Genomic DNA, 10,438 nt, shown 5'->3' on the forward strand with positions numbered 1-10,438 from the left:
ATCAGCTGTGTCCTTAGGACACAGCAATCACGGAGAGCGCGTTCTGCCAGGATGTCATATGACACCCTCCCAGAGCTGCCTGGATGCAGTGTAGCGTTATTCGGCTATCTGCGGTCGCCCAATAGGTAACCAGCTAGGCCTTCATGGCTAATCTTTGAATATCTGGACATGTATACTGCGTATAATGCATTACATTCTACAATGTGTTGGTGTACATGGTATTACAGTGTGCAATGCGTTGCTGGATTCTGCATGACAGTGGACAGCGTATCGCAGTGTGCAATGCGTAGCTCCATCCTGCATGACAGTGTACAGTGCATTACAGTCTACAATGTGTGGGTGTACACGGTATCACAGTGTGCAATGCGTTGCTCCATCCTGCATGATAGTGTACAGTGCATTACAGTCTACAATGTGTGGGTGTACACGGTATTACAGTGTATTACAGTGTGCAATGCGTTGTACACTGCAGTGTGCACTAAAGCATTTTACACTCATGCACTGTACACACTAAAGCATTTTACACTCATGCACTGTACACACTAAAGCATTTTACACTCATGCACTGTACACACTAAAGCATTTTACACTCATGCACTGTACACACTAACGCATTTTACACTCATGCACTGTACACACTAACGTATTTGACATTTTTAGTGTGCAATGCGTTAGTGTGCAATGCCTTGGACAGTACAATACATGTGCATACCCTGAAAAAGGGTCCTGCACATTTTTGGCCCGGATGCGGTGCAATTTGAGGTGTGCAAAATGTTTGTCTCTAATTGCAACGCACACAAATTGCATGTGATTTGCCCAGGAGTGCGGTGTTAGACCACAATGCATGTATGTGAAGCCAGAATAAAAGGATGTGGATTTTGTCTATTTTTACTTGCGCATGTTAACATTATGTAAGTGCATTTTTTTTCTGTTTAACATGCTATAGAAATGCAACATGCATTTGGATGGAGTGTTTTTATATGTGCATTTTGGAAGTATTCTAAACACACATTGACCCTAGGGCCACACCATATCTTATGCAGGCCATAGATGGGTCGAAAATTGGCCGATTTTTCGTCCGAAAATAAAATCGGCCGATTTTCGGAGCGTTAGTGGGCTATTTGTTCGGCCGTTTTTCGGTATTTTGGCAGATTTTTTTTTTCGGTAAAGTTGGAAAAAAAAACGGCCGAATTTGCCGATCGGCCGATTTTCGCGGCAATGATGGGCAAATTGGCCGATTTTTTACTGATAAAAAATCTGCACATGAGCAGTGACCTGCAAGAGGAAGACAAAAAGAAGAAAAAGAAGAAGAGGATGAAGAAGAGGATGATGATGAAGAAGAAGAAGAGGATGATGATGATGAAGAAGAAGAAGAGGATGAAGAAGAAGAGGATGATGATGATGAAGAAGAAGAAGAGGATGATGATGATGAAGAAGAAGAGGATGATGATGATGAAGAAGAAGATGATGATGATGAAGAAGAAGAAGAAGAGGATGATGATGAAGAAGAAGAAGATGAAGAAGAGGATGATGATGAAGAGGATGATGATGATGATGATGAAGAAGAAGAGGATGATGATGATGATGAAGAAGAGGATGATGATGAAGAAGAAGAAGAAGAAGAAGAGGATGATGAAGAAGAAGAAGAAGAGGATGATGATGATGATGAAGAGGATGATGATGAAGAAGAAGAGGAGGATGATGATGAAGAAGAAGAAGAAGAAGAAGAAGAAGATGATGATGATGATGAAGAGGAGGATGATGATGAAGAAGAATAAGAGGATGATGAAGAAGAAGAAGAAGAGGATGATGATGATCAAGATGATGAAGAAGAAGAGGATGAAGAAGAAGAGGATGAAGATGATGAAGAAGAAGAGGATGAAGAAGAAGAGGATAATGATGAAAAAGAAGAAGAGGATGATGATGAAAAAGAAGAAGAGGATGATGATGAAGAAGAAGAAGAAGGATGAAAAATGAGAGGAATTCCAGTATGGCAAAAAGTGTCCCTGCAGAGAGCTCCGCTATTTCTTTGACAGTTCCTTGACATTTACAGCGGTTGCAACATTGTATCTATTTGTTTCCGAATAAAAACATCTGTATCCTAAATGGATACAAATAGATACATTGTTGCAACCGCTGTAAATGTCAAGGAACTGTCAAAGAAATAGCGGAGCTCTCTGCAGAGACACTTTTTGCTGGCTGTAGACGGGATGAAAATCGGCCGATTTTTTTTTTACCATTGCTGGCAACGTCGGCCGCTTGAACAACCAATTTTTCATTTTTTAAAAGAAAAATCGGCCGTTTTTCTCCCCGTCTATGGTCTGCATAAGCATTAGTGTGCCTGGGGGAGGGGGGGGACCTTTGGCCTTTCCAAACACAGTAGATGCTCCAAGAATGTTTCCTTGAACTCTTGAAATGGTTAAAAAGGAAAGACACTCTAGATAGCCTGCACTGAGAATTGACTGTCATGATGACGTGTCAATGATTATTTGCTCTCATTTTTCAGGAGTGGTACTGCTTGCGGTTGAAGCTGGTAGAAATCCACCTTCACGTCCTCCACTCACCTTCACTTGTGGCCAGTGGATATTTTGTGGCCGCAGGCAAGAACTGGCATCGAGGACCTGCATAATGACCCTGGCATGCCAGAGGTGGTTTGGAAGCAGCACAGCAATTTGACCATCCCTTTCCTCTATGTTGGTTTTAGGGGTGCAGAATTGCTTCTCGTTCGTGAACGGACTGTCGCCGGATATCAGAGTCCCCATATTTTCAAGATATGTTTTAGCCATGTTGGCTTATTTTTATGTTATTTTCCAAGTGTGTCGCACCTAACCGCACAGTAGTGTGGTGCCATGCGTATTTGTGGCTGTGAATGGGGCTGTTTTTAATAGACGTGTGTAGGTGCAACAACGTTTTCATCATGGTACCTGCGCACATCTACATAGGGCATTGCATTTCTTTGCTGTGCTGGAAAATGTGTGTTCTTGCATGCGTTTCTGCACCACCAATGGTGTGAACAAGTCCTAAGGGCTGGTTCACACTATAGAAACAGTCTAGATGTGTTCCTGATGGGTTTTTTTCATGCCCTTTTGGCATGCATGTTTAGTGTGTTCCAGTACATTTTGAATGCGTTTTGGACATGTTTACATTGCATTTTTATATCCCTTCCACTTATTTTTTTCTATTTTCTTTGTATTCAATGTAGTTAGGGACATGTGCGTTTTAGTACATTCAAGGACGTTTCAATGTGTTCCAGTACAGTTCTGTGCAGAAACAATGCAGCGTGGTCAACTTTGTTTACAGCACCTGCAATGCACTGAAAATGCAAGTGCTGATGTGAACTATGACATTGACAACCATATAACCTTCTTTCTGTGCGTTTGTGATGCCGAAAAAGCAACTGAAACACATGTAGTGTGAACTGGCCCTAAAGTTTATTAGAGGTCAGGGAACGGGACTGACCAGGAATTGTGAATTCAATCAGACTAGAGGTGAGATACAATCAGCAATTGTATAATAATGTGAGATCTGAGCTGTAGCTGATAGAAAATGAGACACATTCACTTGATCAGTAAATAGATAGTTAAAGAGTGGGGCGGTGATCCATAGATTTGCATATGGGACAGGTGATGGCGGGGTGGGGGAGGGGGTCAAGTTGTATAAGGAGACAGATTTAAAAGAGAAAAATGTTACAATGAAATATACACGGCATGAAAATGGCACATTTCCTAATTGGCAGAAGAGTACATTCATCCACTTTCTAGTCATTAGGCAAAATCATAATTGTTTGATCAATATTCCTGGCACTGACACAACCCAGAAAATTGATCTCCATTTTTTAGGATGTAGCCATGACCAGGATTAGAACCCATGAGCCAAGTGCTGTAAGTTCTGAGCTCTAACCACTAAACCACTGTGGGAGACACAGTTTGAGCTATAATGTAGAATAGTTCCATTGTTTGAAAATGATAGAGCGAGCGCTGGTCAAATTATATAGACTACTAAAATGGTATTACACAAGATAAATATAACCACGAACAGTAGTGCATGAACTCGTGAAAGGTCATCCACCCCTGTGACAGTGTACTACACTATTGAGCACCTTTCTGGCTCCTGTGGCTGAGCTAATTCCTCCCCAGGACCATTTGGGCACCCACCCTGATGGATGGATGGATGGAGCTGGATGACTAACCCATAACTGCCAGCATACCGCTGCACCCCCAGATGTGTGATGTGTATAACCCATGCACATTAATACTTTTGTTCTGGTGAGTGTAGACCAGTCCCAAGGGTGGTTTACCTTTCACGAGTTCATGCACTACTGTCCGTCACGGAGAGACCACACGTGCCATTCATAGGCACTCTCTGAGTTGGTACTCTCACACGAAGGACATTCCATTATTCAGGAATGATTCTATGAACATATTTTAGCACCATTTACAATATTACATCATTGTTGCAATTCTTTGCACTTTTTGGTTTTTACATGCGTTCATTATTGATCACATGCATTTATAGCGCTGCACTTGTCTTTACCATAGAATAGTTATGTGATTAAAGAGAATGAAGATATATAATTATATTGGGAAATTAGAAGTATATAAATTATTTGAGATATAAGTGTGTAAATGTTTAACATTTGAGTACAGAATGTATGACATTCATTAGTAAATGCATTAGTTTCCTGATCATTTTGGAGACACAGCAAGAAAATAAATAGAAGAAAATAGAAAATTCTAATACAGGTGTACATGTGTATTTATAACATTCTAAGAATTCTTTTGCCATCATGAAAACGCCAATGTAAATAAAGCCCGCGCTTGTGCGCCATCTAGCGAACATATCCGGTATTGCACCTAAAAATGTGCCAGTGATAGCAAAGTAGTCAATAGATGCTCGTCAATGACCTTGCTAGACGCTGGTCAGACGACTGATTGATTGACCGGAGTCTGCCTGAATGGTCAGTCTCTGCTATTACACTCACATCTTAGTGAATCATGGCCCAGATGTCATATCTCCCAACCTTTACCTGTTCTGATGGACTGTTCAGTAGATGTAAACCCAACCGCCAAAATCTGATAGAAACTTCAACATGTTGAAGTCATTTCAAAAGTCAACTAAAGTCTGCAGCTTTCAGGATAATCCCTGGTGATCCTGCCATGAAGGACCTTTGGGCACTTCCTGCTATAGGGTGACACCGGTTGGTATCTGCTATGCAAGCGACCGAGTAAAGTCCATATAAAGACAAGATTTCCAGGAGTTACCTCAAAGACTTGTCCTATGGGAATCCTGCTGCTCATTTCCTAGTTGCCTGGCTGTCATGTTAAGCCTCTGGCTTCAGTAGTTTTAGTCATGGGCTCCAAACAAGTCATTATATCAAGAAAATCAGCCCGGCTGAGATTCAAACTACTGAAAGTGGGGTCAACGTGATTGCCAGGCGCATGGCGTATTCAGAGGAGGTGGTCATCATGGGCAGCCCCTGTTTCTCTTCTGACAGGGGCATACTGACTCTACAATCTTTTTCACCGAGAATACGTAATAGGAGGACCTTCTACACGCTCCAATCAGCCGGGCTCTGACCCATAGATATTATAATTTCATATATAAACCAACAGTAACAAATACTATTTACATCTAGGACCTGCACTTTTAATTACTGGGTCGTGTTCCGGTGTCACGAGGAAAAAGGAAAAACTTTCCAAGCTTGTGTGTCCTATTCGTTTCTATGGCTTTTCATTGAGTGAAGTGCAAAGTACACTAGGCTTGATGTGACTGTGCGCACTACTCTAGAATGTCCACAAGGTGGCAGCAATCACCACTTATTCAAGTTTGAAATTTGTAAAACCATATTGGGGTGGGGTGGTTGTGTGCGTTGGGGGGGTTATGGGGACTGTTTATATTAATATTCGTGATTGGGGGGGGAGGAAACCCCATATTAAAGTCTGTGAGGAGGGGGCAGCAAATCCACCTTAATATCCATAAAGGGGACTCCATATTAATGTCCACGATGGGGGGGGGATACTCTATATTAATATGCATGATTGGGGGGGGGGGGGGGTGCTAGGTAAACTCCATAGTAATATGCATGATTGGGGGGGGCAATGCCCAATTAATGTTTGTGATAAGGGAAGCAGCTCCATGTTAATGTCCATGACGGGGGGCCACTCCATGTTAATGTCCATGACGGGGGGCCACTCCATGTTAATGTTCATGAGGGGAGGGGCAGCAAATCCACCATATTAATATCCATGATGGGGAGGGGGGACTAGGGTAACTTCATAATAATGTTCATGATGGATGGCAACCCCCCTAAGAAAGTCCATGGGAAGGGGGAAGTTAATCCACCTTAATGTCCATAAAGGGGTCTCCATGTTAATGTCCATGATGGGAGGGGGGGGGAGCAAAGCTCTATTAATGTTCATGATGAGGGAAGCAACTCCATCTTAATGTCCATGACGGATGACGGGGGCAACTCCATTATAATGTCCATGATGGGGTGGCAAATCCACCATATTAATGTCTATAAGGAGGGGGGGGGGACTAGGGGTAACGCCATATTAATGTCCATGATTGGGGGGGGGGGAAACTCCATATTAATGTCCATGATGGGAGGGGGGGTCAAAGCTCTATTAATGTTCATGATGAGGGAAGCAACTCCATCTTAATATCCATGACGAATGACGGGGGCAACTCCATTATAATGTCCATGACTGGGGGCAACTCCATTATAATGTCCATGACTGGGGGCAACTCCATTATAATGTCCATGACGGGGTGGCAAATCCACCATATTAAAGTCTATAAGGAGGGGGGGGGACTAGGGGTAACTCCATATTAATGTTCATGATGGAGGGGCAACCCCATAATAAAGTACATGGGAAGGGGGCAGCTAATCCACGTAATGTCCATATGGGGGGGGGGGTGTCTCCCTATTAAATGCCATGAGTTGGAGGTGGGGAGTTGACAACTCAATGTCCATGGGGGGCAGGGGGGGGCCTTCATAACGAGGGGGCAGTGGGGGATCCATAGATGCGATGGTCAGGTGTCCATGGATGTTTGGCCATGTTGTATAAATCTTGAATCTAGTAGATTGTAGAATTGTGTGCACTACTCTAAAATGTCCATCAGGTGGCAGCATTCTCCATTGATTCAAGTTGGAAATTTGTGACCCCCTGCTCTGCTAAAATGGGGGATTTTTTTTTTTTTTTTTACTATCCTCTATCATCTTCCCAATTGAGTTTTCTGATAATCGTGATTGCTTTAATGTGTACAAATGCAAATTCCCTGGGTGCAATATATAAAAAACGTATCTAAAGACGCCACGACCCCTTTGTAATACTAGTTGTGATTATTTTTGGTTTATTCAAAACATTTTTTTGTAATTGAAAGCAAAATTTATAGAAACATTTATACCTAAAGTAAAACTGGATAACATTTATTTTGGCAACGCTTTGTGTATCAAACATTTGTCATGTTTTGATTCATGAATGTCTAACACCCCCCCCCCATATCTCAGTGCTGCTGACCCTTTCAGCCACTTCCTGTCTACATGCACTACTCCATCAGCACATCATTGCGCTGCCTTCCTGATAGTCACAATGGTGCGCCGCCACGCCTGAGCAAGGTGGGATGGCGCGGCTACTTGTAGTCACCACCAGGGGGCGCATGTGACAACACAGGAGAGCAGATGCTGAACAGGGGAGAGTGTTGTCACCCTATGTAACAGGAAGTGCCTGAACAATGTCCTCATTGTGGAATCCCACAATGAGGACATTGTGGGATTCCATAGATTATAACGAAATCTGTTGATTAAAAAAAAAACATTGAAAATTACTTTTGAAATGAGTAGAGCTTGTAAAATCTTATATAAATTTTAATGATTGGATTTACATCTATTGTTATCTCGCAGCGGTTTAGATTCAGTAAAGGATTAATATGTATAATAATGAGTATATTTCCTTTTCTTGTACTGGTAACAAACCTATAAGGTAGTTTCAAACCCCAGAGGAGTAGATAGCTCAATATTGGGGAAGGGGAAGTGGTAGAAATGCAGGCGCAGCACTGCTACCTTACCTTATCCCCTCACCTTCCCAGCAGATGGCGCTCTCCTTATCCTCTCACCTGCCCCGCAAATGGCGCTCTCCTATCCCTCACATGCCCAGCAGATGGCGCTCTCCTTACCCCTCACATGCCCAGCAGATGGCGCTCTGCTTATCCCCTCACATGCCCAGCAGATGGCGCTCTCCTTACCCCTCACACGCCCAGCAGATGGCGCTCTGCTTATCCCCTCACATGCCCAGCAGATGGCGCTCTCCTTACCCCTCACACGCCCAGCAGATGGCGCTCTGCTTATCCCCTCACACGCCCAGCAGATGGCGCTCTCCTTATCCTCACCTGCCCAGCAGATGGCGCTCTCCTTATCCCTCACACGCCCAGCAGATGGCGCTCTCCTTATCCTCTCACCTTCCCAGCAGATGGCGCTCTCCTTATCCTCTCACCTTCCCAGCAGATGGCGCTCTCCTTATCCCCTCACCTTCCCAGCAGATGGCGCTCTCCTTATCCCCTCACACGCCCAGCAGATGGCGCTCTCCTTATCCCTCAACGCCCAGCAGATGGCGCTCTCCTTACCCCTCACACGCCCAGCAGATGGCGCTCTGCTTATCCCCTCACATGCCCAGCAGATGGCGCTCCTTACCCCTCACACGCCCAGCAGATGGCGCTCTGCTTATCCCCTCACACGCCCAGCAGATGGCGCTCTCCTTAGCGCTCACACGCCCAGCAGATGGCGCTCTCCTTATCCCCTCACACGCCCAGCAGATGGCGCTCTCCTTATCCCCTCACACGCCCAGCAGATGGCGCTCTCCTTATCCCCTCACACGCCCAGCAGATGGCGCTCTCCTTATCCCCTCACACGCCCAGCAGATGGCGCTCTCCTTATCCCCTCACACGCCCAGCAGATGGCGCTCTCCTTATCCTCTCACCTTCCCCAGCAGATGGCGCTCTGCTTATCCCCTCACACGCCCAGCAGATGGCGCTCTGCTTATCCCCTCACACGCCCAGCAGATGGCGCTCTCCTTATCGCCTCACCGCCCAGCAGATGGCGCTCTCCTTATCGCCTCACACGCCCAGCAGATGGCGCTCTCCTTATCGCCTCACAGCCCAGCAGATGGCGCTCTCCTTATCGCCTCACACGCCCAGCAGATGGCGCTCTCCTTATCGCCTCACACGCCCAGCAGATGGCGCTCTCCTTATCGCCTCACACGCCCAGCAGATGGCGCTCTCCTTATCCCCTCACACGCCCAGCAGATGGCGCTCTCCTTATCCCCTCACATGCCCAGCAGATGGCGCTCTCCTTATCCCCTCACACGCCCAGCAGATGGCGCTCTGCTTATCCCCTCACACGCCCAGCAGATGGCGCTCTCCTTATCCCCTCACACGCCCAGCAGATGGCGCTCTGCTTATCGCCTCACACGCCCAGCAGATGGCGCTCTCCTTATCCCCTCACACGCCCAGCAGATGGCGCTCTCCTTATCCTCTCACCTTCCCAGCAGATGGCGCTCTCCTTATCCTCTCACACACCCATCCAATAGCGCTCTCCTTAAATGCATGTCTGATGCTCAGAAATTTTCCGGAGGCCATACCTCTTGAAGGGAATAAAATTTGACTCATCACTGAGATTACATCAAGCCAGAAAATACTTTTTCCAATTTTGGATGGCATTGGGTAGGAATTGAACTCCCGTCACGTTTTTACTGCTATTTGGGGGCTCCATTAGAGAGATTTCCCCTCACTTCCTGTCTTGTTAACAATGGTTTCACTGGACAGGAAGCAAGGAGAAATCTGCAACAAGGGACAGACTGAAGTAACAATATGGGGGGGTACATGCATAAGAGGCGTTGGAGATGTCCTACTGCCGGTGGTGGGATCTGACTATATACATGCAACTGCCAACCATCCAAACTTTGTATAGGGGACTTTTGAGGTAGAACACACAATTATGATTCCAGACACAAGTTATTCTAAAGTTGATACTTTATTTACAATGTATTTGTATAGTTTTAGGTTTTGGTCTCGGTTGAGACTCGTGTGGAAGGAGCTTTAATGGTATTAATACAATGTAATAATAGCACCTTCATACCAGCCCTATAAATGTGATTTTATAGATGATTTTAATAGATTTTTCTTCTGGCTTTAGATGTAACGCCTGTCCGAGTGTAACTGTTATCTGTGAAGATTGCAACATTATTCAACATTTGAAACGTACGGAACAAATATAACATGCAAAGTGTCCATTGCTTGTGGTTATGTTTCAATTGCTAGTTCTGTTAACCAGTCATTGTTCATTTCAGAAGGTCTTGTTTCTTGAAGTCATGGTTTGGTGAGATGTTGTTGACCCCCCCCCCCCAACACAATCCTTAAGGTTAGGGTTGGGTAAGGTACT

This window comes from Staurois parvus, unplaced genomic scaffold, assembly GCF_062004578.1.
Source record: "Staurois parvus isolate SC_StPar_1 unplaced genomic scaffold, SC_StPar_1.0 ptg003304l, whole genome shotgun sequence".
In the NCBI taxonomy this organism is placed as follows: Eukaryota; Metazoa; Chordata; class Amphibia; order Anura; family Ranidae; genus Staurois; species Staurois parvus.